Genomic DNA, 13,486 nt, shown 5'->3' on the forward strand with positions numbered 1-13,486 from the left:
ACAAAACCAAAATAAATATGGATAAATACAGATAAAATTAGCAAAAAATAAATATGGATAAATACAGACGGGAATGTCAAAAAAATAAATACCATAAAACTGGGAGCCCTATTTATAATTGTTGACGTCTTTAACTGTATCTCTGTAAAAAGAGTAATTCTTTTGATAGTTGTCCGGAGAACATTGATTCAATAATTAACTAATTTAACCAAATTCGGAAAGGTGTGCTGGGAGCCGCAGTGACGCTTTATTCCGGCTGCTGGCTAAAAATTTATTTTGTACTTTTATCACAGTCAGTCTGTTAGTTTGAGAACTTTTCTACGTGTTTGGTAAATTGCTTAAGTGGATTGCTTTTCTTTCTTATAATTCTGCTTGTAGAGTTTTAAAGTGTTAAGTAGTTTTATTGTTTTATTCTTTTTTAAACATGCATGCATGGTTTAAATTTACTAATGCATGAGATAAATACATAAATAAAATACAAAATGCTCTCACTTGTACTTTGTAATCACTAAATCAGCCTATTTTGTATATCCCTTTGCTAAGGAAAACATAGGTGGACGCTGGTTCCATTATGTTATACCTACCCCGTTCAACAATCTGTCTTGCAACCCCAGGAAAATACTGTTTTAGAAACTGGCTGTGAAAACCTTCCTATTCTCTTAGCCCCTCTCTTGTTCTGCTTAGATTATGTGCTTGTCTTCCCAGTCCTGATCCTTGTTGTTATTGTGTTATCATTGAGGGTCTTTCTCTGTAGCGCCGGTAAGCCTTTCATCAAGCCCACCTTGCATGGCTTGATAAATCCTGAGTAAAGTAATGCAGTGCAAATCGCTGCGTTGGGTTCCTCTGTCCTGGAGAGGTGCTCCATGAGTAGTGCATGGGTGTGCCTACACAAAACCCATGAATGTTGACGCATTTACCATTACTGGTAGACCTGGGAATGTGCAAAATTCTATGCCTTCCCAGTGGAGGTGTAGCAAGGAGAAATATCTTTATTTCTCCTTGTTACTTCCTTTGTCTATGTGCGCTTTATTCTGCAGCACATATAGAAAGAGTATGCCTGCCAGGATTTGTTTTGTGCAGGAAGTTACCCCTTCTTGCACAAAAACAATCCTGCTCACAACGCAGGCATCGTTGCACCATGGTGCAAGAGTCCCTACGTTGGCGCTATGCGGCACATTGTGCACCAGAGATGGGAAAAGGCAGGAAAGCACTGTATTGTGTTAAATGCAACACATTCCTGCTGTTCCCGATTACCAAATATGCAAAACAGGCACCGGCCTATGGGCCCCACTCGTTTTAGGGGCCGCGGCAATTAATCAATCGAAAATAACAATTAATAATTGTTAATGTTTAGTTTTGTGTAATAAAATTGTTTTACTAAAATTGTTGGCTAGTAAAATTCAAAACGTATTAGTAGATAATGTGCCAGAGTGGTATCGAAATTTGGACTGCTTAAGGGCCTCCATAGGGTTTAATCCGGAACTGCATTCCTGCCCTTTCCCGGTCACACAGCGCAGGAAGGTGACTTGCTGCGCTGAGCTGCATGACTTCCACATAAATATACCCGTCAGTGTATAGAAAGAGAGAAGTACGCACTGGAGGATCCACAATATAACTAATGTCAAGAGTGCATGCATGTCACCAAATGCAAACAAAAATAAACCACTTCCTGCTGCCATATTCCCTCTATACACCGACTATACAAAAACCTATGTTTAATAATAAGGGTAAATTGCAAATTAAAGAGGCTGTGGTGCAGTGCAAAAACTATCTTACCACAACCCTTCACCTTCAGAATGAAAGCCTAGCACCTTAACCACAGTGCTGCCAGCAACTATCTCCTGAGCCCCACGGAAATGTGTTTTTGACATACAATCTGAAAACGAAATTCAGTGAAGACTCATGGGTGACTGAATTGTGAAAGATATTGATGTTAGAGAACGTCTGTTCATCTGTCTTTTTTGGGTGTGTGATTTGTGTTCATGAGAGGCGATTTTCTCTGAGGAGGGATCGTTCTTGTGAAGAAAGTATTCCCTGAATGAATGCCAACAATATAACATTCGTGCTATTGTGTACTTTTATGGTGATGTCATCAATTAGTACTAGAACATGTCATGGGTGATGTAATATATGAGGTCATAAGCAGTGCATGGCAAGGGCACAAGCTATAATTATCTCTGCTAACTATAATTGGTGAACGTTTGTGGTTTTTTTTAGTTCACATTGTCAATGACATTTTCACCTAACTATAATGTCACTAAAAATTCTTATAGATAACTTTACTTCAACCTTTGTATTTTTCAGTGAACACACACACACACACACACACACACACCCCCCCACACACACACACACACCCCCCCACACACACACACACACACACACACACACACACACACACAACAAAGGCATTTATTTAACACACACCAAAAATGTGAAATACCCCCAAAAATACACATTTTACAATTCAATCCAATGCCATCTATGCCATAAATGATATTTAAATTCAACAAACACCACATAAACAGTTGTTTCATGCACCCATGAGTAGCTCTGGGCCTACTGGCTGAAAGGCCTATTGGCAGACTAGGCCACAAGCTTGCAGGCCCACGGCAAAACCACACTGGCTGGCTCCAAAAAATGGCCACCAGCCACATGGTCAGGCCACCCACAGCAACTAGAAAGGGAAGACAGACAATGCAGGCCTATGGCAAAAGCATACTGTCTGGCTTCAAAAGGGCAACCAGACACATGGCCAGGCCCACAACAACAAGAAAGGGAAGACAGACAATGCAGGCCTAGAGCAAAAGCACACTGCCTGGCTTCAAAATGGCTGCCAGCCACATGGCCAGGCCCACAACAACAAGAAAGGGAAGACAGACAATGTAGGCCTATGGCAAAAGCACACTGCCTGGCTTCAAAATGGCCGCCAGCCACATGGACAGGCCCACAACAACAAGAATCCTAGGCCAAAAGGAAAAAAGGAAACACATGCAGGCCTATATGGCAAAAGCAGCACACTTCTAAGCTACCACCACAAAATGGCCACCAGCCCCATGGTCACTCACAGTCACAGCAAACAGGAGGCCTGGAAAACAGTGAACTGAAACAGGCCTATAATAGCCAAGCAAAGGGGGCATGCTAAACAACACAGCTTTAATGCAATAAAATGCAACAACGAAAATCCACAGGACTAAACAAGGTGTGCAAGTCACATAACAACTACACCACACACACACAACAAAGGCATTTATTTAACATAAACCAAAAAAGTGAAATACCTCAAAAAATACACATTTTGCAATTCAATCCAATGCCATCCATGCCCTAAATGATGTTTATAATACATTCAACACACACCACAGAAACAGTTGTTTCATGCACCCATGACTAGCTCTGGGCCTACTGGCTACCCTCAATAAAAAATAAAAAAAAATGATGAAAAGTACAAAAATTGTAGTTGCAGCAACTGCAATGCCCCAATCAAACAAACAGCAACACCAACTTACTTGTAAAATCTCAAATCCAAAAGTCCTCAAATCCAAAAGCCCTCAAATCCAATGATATTTGATGCAGCAGACACAAAGAGTGATCCTTCTAGCTCCAAATCCAAATGAAAAGTGAACAGGACATGGACAATGCACTGGGAGGAGCCTGCTGGCCAGGAACAGGAAGTTGGAGAATCTGGGGCACTTCCTTCCTCTCCCTAAAAAACAGTAAAAAAAGAAAAAGGACTCCTTGCATAAAAAGTTCAGACAAATGTCAATCTGAGGAGTTTTTACATCCAAATCATCATTTTCGAGAACATATTATGTTGCTTGAGAGATATTTTTCTCGAGATTGGAAATTTTACTTGTTCGGCATCGCAAGCTTCACCAAACTTCCGCCGGAAGTCCGATGGCACGTCCGAATGATTTGTTCATGATCGCACACTCTTGCGGGATCACGCGGCCGGCTACCAAAATCTCGAGGCGCACGCTAACGGATAGGAAAACTCATCGGTAAACGCAGGGATCCCAGTAAGTCACTACTGCATGCGCGAAAACACATTTTCAAAGCGCAAACAAGGGAAAAACTCAGATACGCCACGGTTTGCGGAGTTTTCAGTAACTCCGCGTTCTACGTGGAACGCGAAGTTGCCTAAAATTCGCAAACTCCGGGAGCGGATTTTACCACCCAGGCTTAATTGTAACCAGCTCACCAGTTACAGATGTGATAAATTTACAAAACATTCCAAGTAGAAAGACTGCATCCTCACAAAGCTTCATGTGGCACACTATGCCACTGGCCTGTCTGGCTGCACTGTCTACGTACTCTTGGTACAGGACCTGTACATCTCAAGGTTACAGTCAGCTACATGTCACAATCCTGTCTATACTGCTTTAAATCACATCTGTAGGTATCAAGTATGCATGTCCCTTACATGCTAGACACAATTTGAACGCTTTGACAGGCTCAAATTGCTCTAGTTAGCCATCAGAGTATATGAACTAGCAGATGTGTTTACATGCACATTTTACATCTCTCAAGCTGAAAGTAATGCAGCATGCACGGCTGTGGTCCATGCAGGTAACAGCAGTGGGGTGGTGGGGCATCGTGGGGGGGATTTCGAGGGTCGATGCCGAGGGAAAATTTAATATTTATTTAATTTTCCCTCAGCATTGTCCCTCGAAATCCCTCTCACCTGGCCCCACTGCCCCACCAAGGTTTCCTGCACGGACCTTGGCTGAGCATACACATGGATCTTCAAGCCACCAGTATGCACAGTCAAGGGATGATACACACATGTCAACTGTTGTGTTTGTGAGACAAAAGACATACATTTGATGTTTAGCCAGGTTTCCAACAGTGACCACCTCTGTCTTTCAAAGAATGGCACGTGTACTCACTGTCACATAGTCTAACCCATGGATTTTCTTATTTAAATGGGGAAAGTGTTGCCTGACACACAAACATGGGATAGGCCAGTGTCCCAGATGGCCTGAGTTGGCATACCTGTCCTTGGTCCATGGGATACATGTGATTACACTGAGCTGTATGTCTGGGACAAAAACCTTTGGCACACTGATCAAGATGAATTCTCTGAGACATCCACATTGGTATCACCTTCTGCCCGGATGTATATCATTGTTTATGCACACGTGTGCTCCAATTGCAACATAATGCACATATATGTTTGTACCACACTGAGTACAGGTCATACATCAGTCAATGTGCTGTCACATGTCAGCCAATTAGATCACTCATGATGGTCAACTCCATGCACCTGTTGTCTACTGTGCTGATCACATGAATATTTCGGACATCACCCACTACACAGGACCTAAGTGACACACATGTCACAGACGGAAAGGGGCACACCAGGGCATAGTTACCTTTTGAGACAGAAGTGTTGTTTTGGCAGACTTACAAGAACTGAGAGGGGCAGCAGGTTGAGGGTGTGCAACATGCTTGTTAAACATAGTTGTGTGACATGGCACATACTCACCCCCTCCCTGCTGCTGTCTGGCCTGGATCTGCAGCATGTGGGGGTCAGGGTACACGTCTGCCCCTTTTGTGAGGCGGTGACAGCTTCAGCTGGACCCTTGCAATCCTCTGTCTCCAGCCACGGAGGTCCTGCCATCTCTTCTGGCAGTGGCGAGTGCAGTGTTTGAAGACCCCCACGGATCGGACTGCTCGGATGATAGTCTGCCAGATCTCAGCCTTCTGATGGGAGTCGACCTGTAAGGATGACATGGTGACACATCATTACTTAGTCACACACTTGTACACATAGCTCATTGTCAGAATGACAAGGATGTCTAAGGGGTAGGCAATTGGCATCATGTGCAGTGGTCCTGTGTGCAAATATCCCTCCGATCCATAAGAACAGTGCTAAGAAGTCTACCACAGTACACACACTTCTACAGAACCCAAATCTACACACTGTAAAACTTACATGAACTCTGTGTGCACGCTTGCCCTTGGGAATCCCAATGCTAGTAGTACATGGTTTTACACATGGCCAATCGAAAGGCAGTGTAATCACCACTCACCTGTTCCCCTGGTTTGCCGGCTAACTGCCTGTTCTGTGGAAGGAGGCTGTCCAGTAGGGCCTGGTTCTCCTCCTCAGTGAATTTGTGGGCCCTCTCCACAGTACGTGCAATGGTAGCTCCCAGAGAATGTAGAGACAGCAGCAGAGAGATGGAGAGGTGCTTGAAAGATGCAGGTAATGCAGGCAAGTGAGGACTGCAGGGAACAGACAGACTTATATCTCTGTAGCAGAGGCGGACTCAATTCCATGCATCCAAAATGATAGGTCCAAGGTGGTCGCATTATCCAAATCGGCCCAATCCATAACATTGCTAGTATCAGACACGCCTAACGAGATGTTCAAAATATCCACATCAGAACATATTGGTGATGGCAGGTTACCAATTCAGAATGCACGCAATTCGGAGACTAAATGAAACATGCGTCTGTCACCATGACGACAAACAGCCAATGGGTGCATCCGGCTTGGTTCAGATTCGGCTCCCGCGTCCATTCAATACTCACCCACGTTGTTCACCATGATGACCAACAGTCAAAGGGCGCGCTCGGCTCGGTTCAGATGTGGCACACGCGTCCATTGAATACTCACCAGCATCGTTCACCATTACAGTCATCAGCCAAAGGATGTACCCCACATGGTTCGCATGCAGGTACCATGTCTTCCACTAATCGGTCAGCAGGGCAGACAGTAGCAAAAATCTTTATGTTCTGCTGCATTACATGTGTGGGGACAGTGATCAACATGACATATTGGAAATTGGACTTGATAACTCACACTCCAATGAGGAGCTAAGCTTGAGGGGCACGCAACACACTGTTTGTGAGGCCCATCACAAGATTGAGAGCCCACTTCACATATCACCCTCCTAGGCTTGGACACAGTCTCAGAGGATCATTGGGTTAAGACATGTTATATCCACACATATTCACTGCTTTGTTGGACTGTGTGTCAGAATGTGCATTGTGGTAATTTAATGTTTGTAAATCTACTGTGTCTGAGTCTTGTACAACGCAGACACTTCATAATTTTGTTTGCATGATATTTAGCTGCCACATCAGCTTGTGTTTGTCATGTGAGTTGCTGCTGTGTCTGTGTGTCACAGGCATACGTGGATGATTGTCAAATAAAAGCATGCCTCACATTCTCAAGCTTCTGTGTATGTGATTGTATATGTTTGTCAGCCATGGCTTCATGACAGTGTCCATCCTGTGGCCAGTGGTGTGCATGGTTCACAGGTGACCCACTGTCTATATCGTGTCCCACATCGCTGGCATTATATGATCCTGTTCTGTGTACCTTTCAACCATTTGATAGTTGTCACTAACCTCTATCTTGGATAGTTTGTTTGGGGGTTGTGGAGTATGTGATGTTTGATCAAATGGACAGTGACAGACACCAGTGACTAGTTACAATACAGCACTGTAATTGGTGCCAAACCATAGCTTAGTGACATGTCTGGTAAGGGTCACATAGCTGTGCTCTGTATCTAGGCTCAACCTTTGGCCTCTAACTTTATTGTGTCTTGATTTAATGTGAGTGTGTGATTGCATGTTCCTTCGTACATTGGAAAGTTACCTCAACTATGTTTTCACTTGTAACATAGGTATCACAGGAGACCAGCAGTCCACAGGCCCTTTCCCAACCTCCAGAACATGGAAGAACAGGATAGCATCAGACGATACCGCTTCACCAGACCACTCATTTTTGAGTTATCAGACCAGTTGGCCCCCTATTTGTAGCCTGCACGCCCATATCCCTTTGCGCTGACCCCCAAGGGGAAGGTGACGGCTGCCCTACATTTCTTTGCCACAGGGTCCTTCCAGTATAATGTGGCAACTGCTGGTGGGATGTCCCAGACAATGTTCACCTGTGTGCTTCGGGATGTGTTGGAGTCATTGCTATATTTTCTGAACCTCTACATCAAGTTCCCAACACCAGGACAGTTGACAGAAATCAAGGGGGAATTTATGCATTGGGGCGGATGCCACATGTCATTGGCTCCATTGATGGAACACATGTGGCTTTGATCCCACCACAAGCCAGTGAACAAACCTACATGAATCGAAAGCATTACCACTCCACAAATGCCCTGGTGGTATGTCTGGCTGACAAGATGATCTCCCATGTCTGTGCACGTTTCCTGAGATCAGCACACAATGCATACATGATGAGAAATAGTGATATTCCCCTTATGATGTCTCAGCTGCAACATGAGCGTGCCTGGCTTGTTGGTAGGTCAAGTTGTACCCTGGTTTCAGCCAGCTGGAGTATTTTCTGTCATTATTGTAGGAGACTCTGGATACTCCAACCTGCCGTGGTTGCTGACACCACTCCTGAATCCTGTCACCCCTGTTGAGGTTCGTTTCAATGAGGTACATGGGAGGACCAGGCGAGTGGTTGAGCAGACATTCGGCCTTCTGAAAACAAGATTCCGCTGCTTGGACCATACAAGAGGAGCCCTCAAATATGCATCATTGAAGGTGTGTAAGATCATAACTGCGAGTTGCATGCTCCACAAAATGGCAGCGAAGAATGAGCTACCACTCATACATGATGACGGAGGCCAGCAGCTGCCAACAAGGGACGATCTAGGACTGGGAGATGTTGACAGTGATGAGGAGGAGGAAGATGTTCTGAGACAGTTCATCAACAACTTTTTAACATGAGTGTAAGTATGCAATGATGAGGTGACAAAGCACTTTGGTTGCAGAATATGTGTCTGGTGTACGATATGTTTGTATACTTGTGAGTGCATGCTACTTAACATGATCATCTGAGTTGTTTAGGGTCTATTAAGGTTGTAGGGTCCCAGGTACAGTGGTAACATGAATCCTAGCTAGTGTTTACATAGACAAATTGGTGATTCTGATATGTCTCTTGGCGACGTGGGCAAATGATTAAGGAGTTCCTGGCTGTTCTATGTATCTCCTTCCCAGGGTCCTTTTGCTATCGTCTGGAGACTTGTGACCTCCCAGACCCACGATGCAATGACACATTGCAAGTTAGCTTTGAATACGGATTCTGTGCCACACACTCACTTCAGACCTGATGCTCAATTTTTGTTCATTTGTTTATTTTTGTCACAATGTGATGTGATCTCATTTTGTGTGAGGGCACTAGGTTGTGCCTGTGGAATAAACCTGTGCTCCACATTGAGGTGTGCCTTGTCTGTTTCCACCCATTCACCCTTATTTTGTATACTCGACATATGCCATGATGATCAGTTTATCTGACAATGATTGTTGTTTGTGCATTTAAATGGTGTTTTCTTTTACAACAGTAGAGTCAATTTGGATCAGTCCAATGTACTATCGGGGTTGTGATGAAAGGGTTGTGTGTATCTCTCATGATGTGTCAGGCTACATTTACTCACAAGCCAGTAGGTGAATTTCTGAACTTGTTTCTCAGCTAATGTGATCGACATTCCATTCTTTGCATTTTTGTGACTCATTTAAATCTGTACATTTGTGTTTCAGTCACGACATAAGCAAGTAATCTGTGCAAAGTGATTTATTTCAGTGCATGAGGTGATGTACACACAATGGGGTAGGGCTGTACAAGACATGATGGACAAAGTGCAGAGAGGAGTTGGGAGCGGCAGATTAATTTTTCAGAGGCAAGTCTACAGTCATTTGAGTCCAAGAGCCAACTTAGACCCTCCATCCAATGTGGGACAGTTTAGTGTCAGTCAACAAAATTAAGGTTTGGCACACAATGGAGGATATCAGGAGCATGTTGTTCATTCCTGACGGCGATACGTTGCCATCTGTCTCTCATGTGTCCTTCTTCGGACGACCCCTCTTCTGTTTTTCGGGGGGACCCACAGGTGCAGGATGCAGTGGTGCAGGGGACTCTCTGCCAGAGTCCTCATCCCTCCCTGTAGCAGTTGCAGATGTAGATGCACCAGATGTAATGGGCACACAGGGAGGTGTGGTCATGTTGGCAATCTGACGGAGGCAGGTGAGTATGTCCCTGTGCACCATTGTCAGCTCATCTATTTTTGACATTTGTGAGTCCATTTTGGACCTGTGGTCGTTCATTTTTGCATAATGTGCAGCCTGCTGGTGTTGCATGGTCCTGAGGATTCCGACTACCTGGCCAACGTCTCAGGTGCAATCCTGATATGCATTCAGAATCCTGTATAGCCTTGGGTCTACTTCAGCATTAGCACCAGCTGCATGATGGCACATGTCCCCATGCCCACTCCCACCACCCCTACTCCCATGAGCAGGACCATATGTTGCAGGCACAGGTGACACAGAGCCTCCATCCTCACTGACAGTGGTGTCATTGTCCGCCAACTCCAGGGTACGCTGTGTTGCTCTGCTCTCGTTGTTTCGTTGGCTTTGTGTGTCCGTGGGGGTAGTGGTCATCTGGGTGTTTTCTGCAGTTGCGGGAGTGGTCGCCGGGTATGCAGATGTTACAGCTGCTGGTGCTGCAGGCTGACCCACACCGGAGGTGCCAGGTAGTTCCTCGTCATCCAAAGAGGGGTGAGAGACCTCAGAGCCGGAGAGCTGAGGGTCAGCCAGAGTCTGTGACTGGGTGTCCTGTTTGGTTCATGCAGTGTTCCCAGCATTCCCTGTGGATAGATGAGAGACACAATTTTTGTTATATTTTTGAACATCGCATCATACACATTACATTTGCTATTGTACATTAGGATGAGTGTTGGCACAGAGATAGTCCTCCATCAGCACAGATGCAGGCTTATGTTTTCTGAGGACATTGTAATTTGGACGAGATGGGGTTTGCTGAGCATGTCCAGCTCTGTGCATCCATGAGCATGTTGTGTTTATTTGTACATAGACATTGACTGTTAAGTGACACCTTATGAATGACACAGGTGTGTTGGTTTTTCCCACATCTGTGTTTTGACAACCACATACATACTCTTCCTCTTACAATGTGTTGCAAGATTTTTGCATGTGTGCTGGATTTTGTGCATGTCTTTTGCAGTCACATGGGTGTGGCTACCTACACACTCACAGTCTGGAAGGTATGGGAGCATTTTTGGATAGTATTTTGAGGGATGTGCTTCTAGTTCTCATCTCATTGTGCACATGGGAATTGCCGTCAGTAGCAGATTGTGTTACTGCTTTGCTCTGTGCCTGAACACATCATGTATATTGTCCTTGTCCTCCATGGACAGATGAGTTCACCAGGTCTGCTTTCTTGCTATTGTGGCTCGGAGCTTTGAGGTACAGAGGTTTGTGTGCTTGTGTTATGCTGCTGGAACTTGCAACCCTCCTCCCACTTAGCCCAGCTTACTCCTCGTAGATACAGGCTCAATGACAGTGAGGGGAGTGTAGTAGCAAGGAGTCTGACACTGCTGCATTATGTAGGACTTGAATGCAACGCCTTGTGCACAGGACACCATGCAACAGTGTCAACCATCTTGCTGGGGCACTTCCATTTACTGTCAGGTAGCCATTGGCCCTGATGAACTGGTTGCTTTGGGTGTGGGTAGTGATGTGTGCTATGATTCCAACTCCCATCATGCCCTGTCCTCCACACACCTTCCCAGCCAGCCCAGGGAGCACACCTGGGGCTATGCATTCCCTTGAAGTGAGTGGAAAAGTACTGTCAAGATGGCTGAGAGGGGACTGGTGTGAGGAGCAAAAGGCCTGGATGGGAGTTGGGGGTCTGATCTGACACCAATTTACAGTGTCAGCGATCTTTCCAGTACATATGCAAACAATCCCAGGGACTGCCTAGTCACAGGAGTGCTATTTGTTCTGGCTGAGAAAGTGTGTGTAGGGCAGGGCATGATGGTAGTTGAAGTCAGTGCAAGTACTCTTCCTCCCACATAGCCCAATCAGCCCACCAGGAACTATGCTTACCTCACAGTGAGTGGAAAAGTACTATCAAGATGGCTGACAATGGGGACTGGTGTGAGGAGCCCAAGGCATGGGTGGGAGTTGTGGGCAAATCAAACAGCAGGCCCCTGTGTCAACCAGAATTTTATGGTAAGAATCTTTTCCACAGAAATCTCCTCCCATATCTCTATAATCTTTGTCTTCTCTGATTTTGTTATATATGAAGTAATGTAGGGAGCAACAGCGATGGAGTTGTCTAAAATAAATTTCAGATCCATATTTGTTTTCCATATCTTCAAAATCACAGGGCTGTATGTCATTGATGTATTTGAAAGTCTTCGAAGGTCGTATTTATTTTTCAGTGATATCCGAGTCAGTGTATGTGACTGCTGACAAAAAGCGGTTGACTCTTCCTTCTGAGATGACAGATTATGGAAATCCAAAATGACATCTTGTGTAAAATTTCCCTTTGCATCTGTATTGTCGACGATAGTACTTCCCACATCTATGAGTTTGAAACCGTAGAGCTTGTTGTCTCATGCCCTTGTCAGTACCATCTTTTGGGATGGCACACTGTTGTATGAAAGATAAGACAGACTCATCAGTGTCTGTTCCAAATTTCAGGACATCTTTTACCCATAATATGAGGAGAACCTCTAGCTTGGTACTCTTTGTGCCAAAATAAATCAGTTACTTGGCCAAGGGAAGGATCAGTTTTGTTGCAGAACCATCATCGCTTGAAATGTGTAGTTAAAATATCTGCAAACATTTGCAGGGTCCAGCCATCAAAAGTTCTCCTTTTGTCTTCAGATTGATGTCCTTTATGTTTGATTTTCCTTCTCACAGTCATTGAAGCAGGTCATCCCATGCATACTCAGCACAACTGACTGTTAAAAACCTAAAAGATGACCAAGGTTTCTCAACATGCATTTCAGCTCACCGTGACGACAATACCAATTTTCATTGGTGCCACGTTGGCACGCCATTAATTTAATCAAGTTGCATTCCAAGTTTTCATCTGTTGCTTTACATTTTTGAAGAATTACATTGCTGTGCTATTTTGCAGATTCACTCCTGTCTTGAGAATGTGGTGTACTGCTGAAGATAGGCTTGATAAGTGGCTCTCAAATAAAAGGTTACATATATAGGGAATACACTGGTGAAATCTAGGATCCTCTGAGTATAGTCTAGGTGATCAGTACTCAGCTGCTGGTATCTGTACAGACCGGTCATCATATCTAGCACTTTACTCCAACACACTCAAGGAAGCACCTCTTTCTTTTTTCATGTGCAAGAAGATCAAGCGCATAACCAATAATCTCTTTAGAATGCAGATGGAGGATACTGTAGTGTTCATGAATTTCTCCCGATTGGGATCAATCCACCTTTTCAATCTGACTCTTGATGATGATATGTCACCCTTCAATATGTCTTGGAGACCATCTACAAACACTGCTACAGTTCTATGTATATACAGGTGCCAGTCGCCGCCTTACGTGTGCCTCTTTAACTATGACTTCCTCCACATTTCTAGGTGTCATCACCTCTTTTGGAATAGGAGAACTGTCTTTCATCTCATAACCTCTTCCAAATTGGTCAACTGCATGCACTAATGTGTTCTCTTGCAAATAACTTT

Source organism: Triturus cristatus, chromosome 5_2 (assembly GCF_964204655.1).
Source record: "Triturus cristatus chromosome 5_2, aTriCri1.1, whole genome shotgun sequence".
Taxonomy (NCBI): Eukaryota; Metazoa; Chordata; class Amphibia; order Caudata; family Salamandridae; genus Triturus; species Triturus cristatus.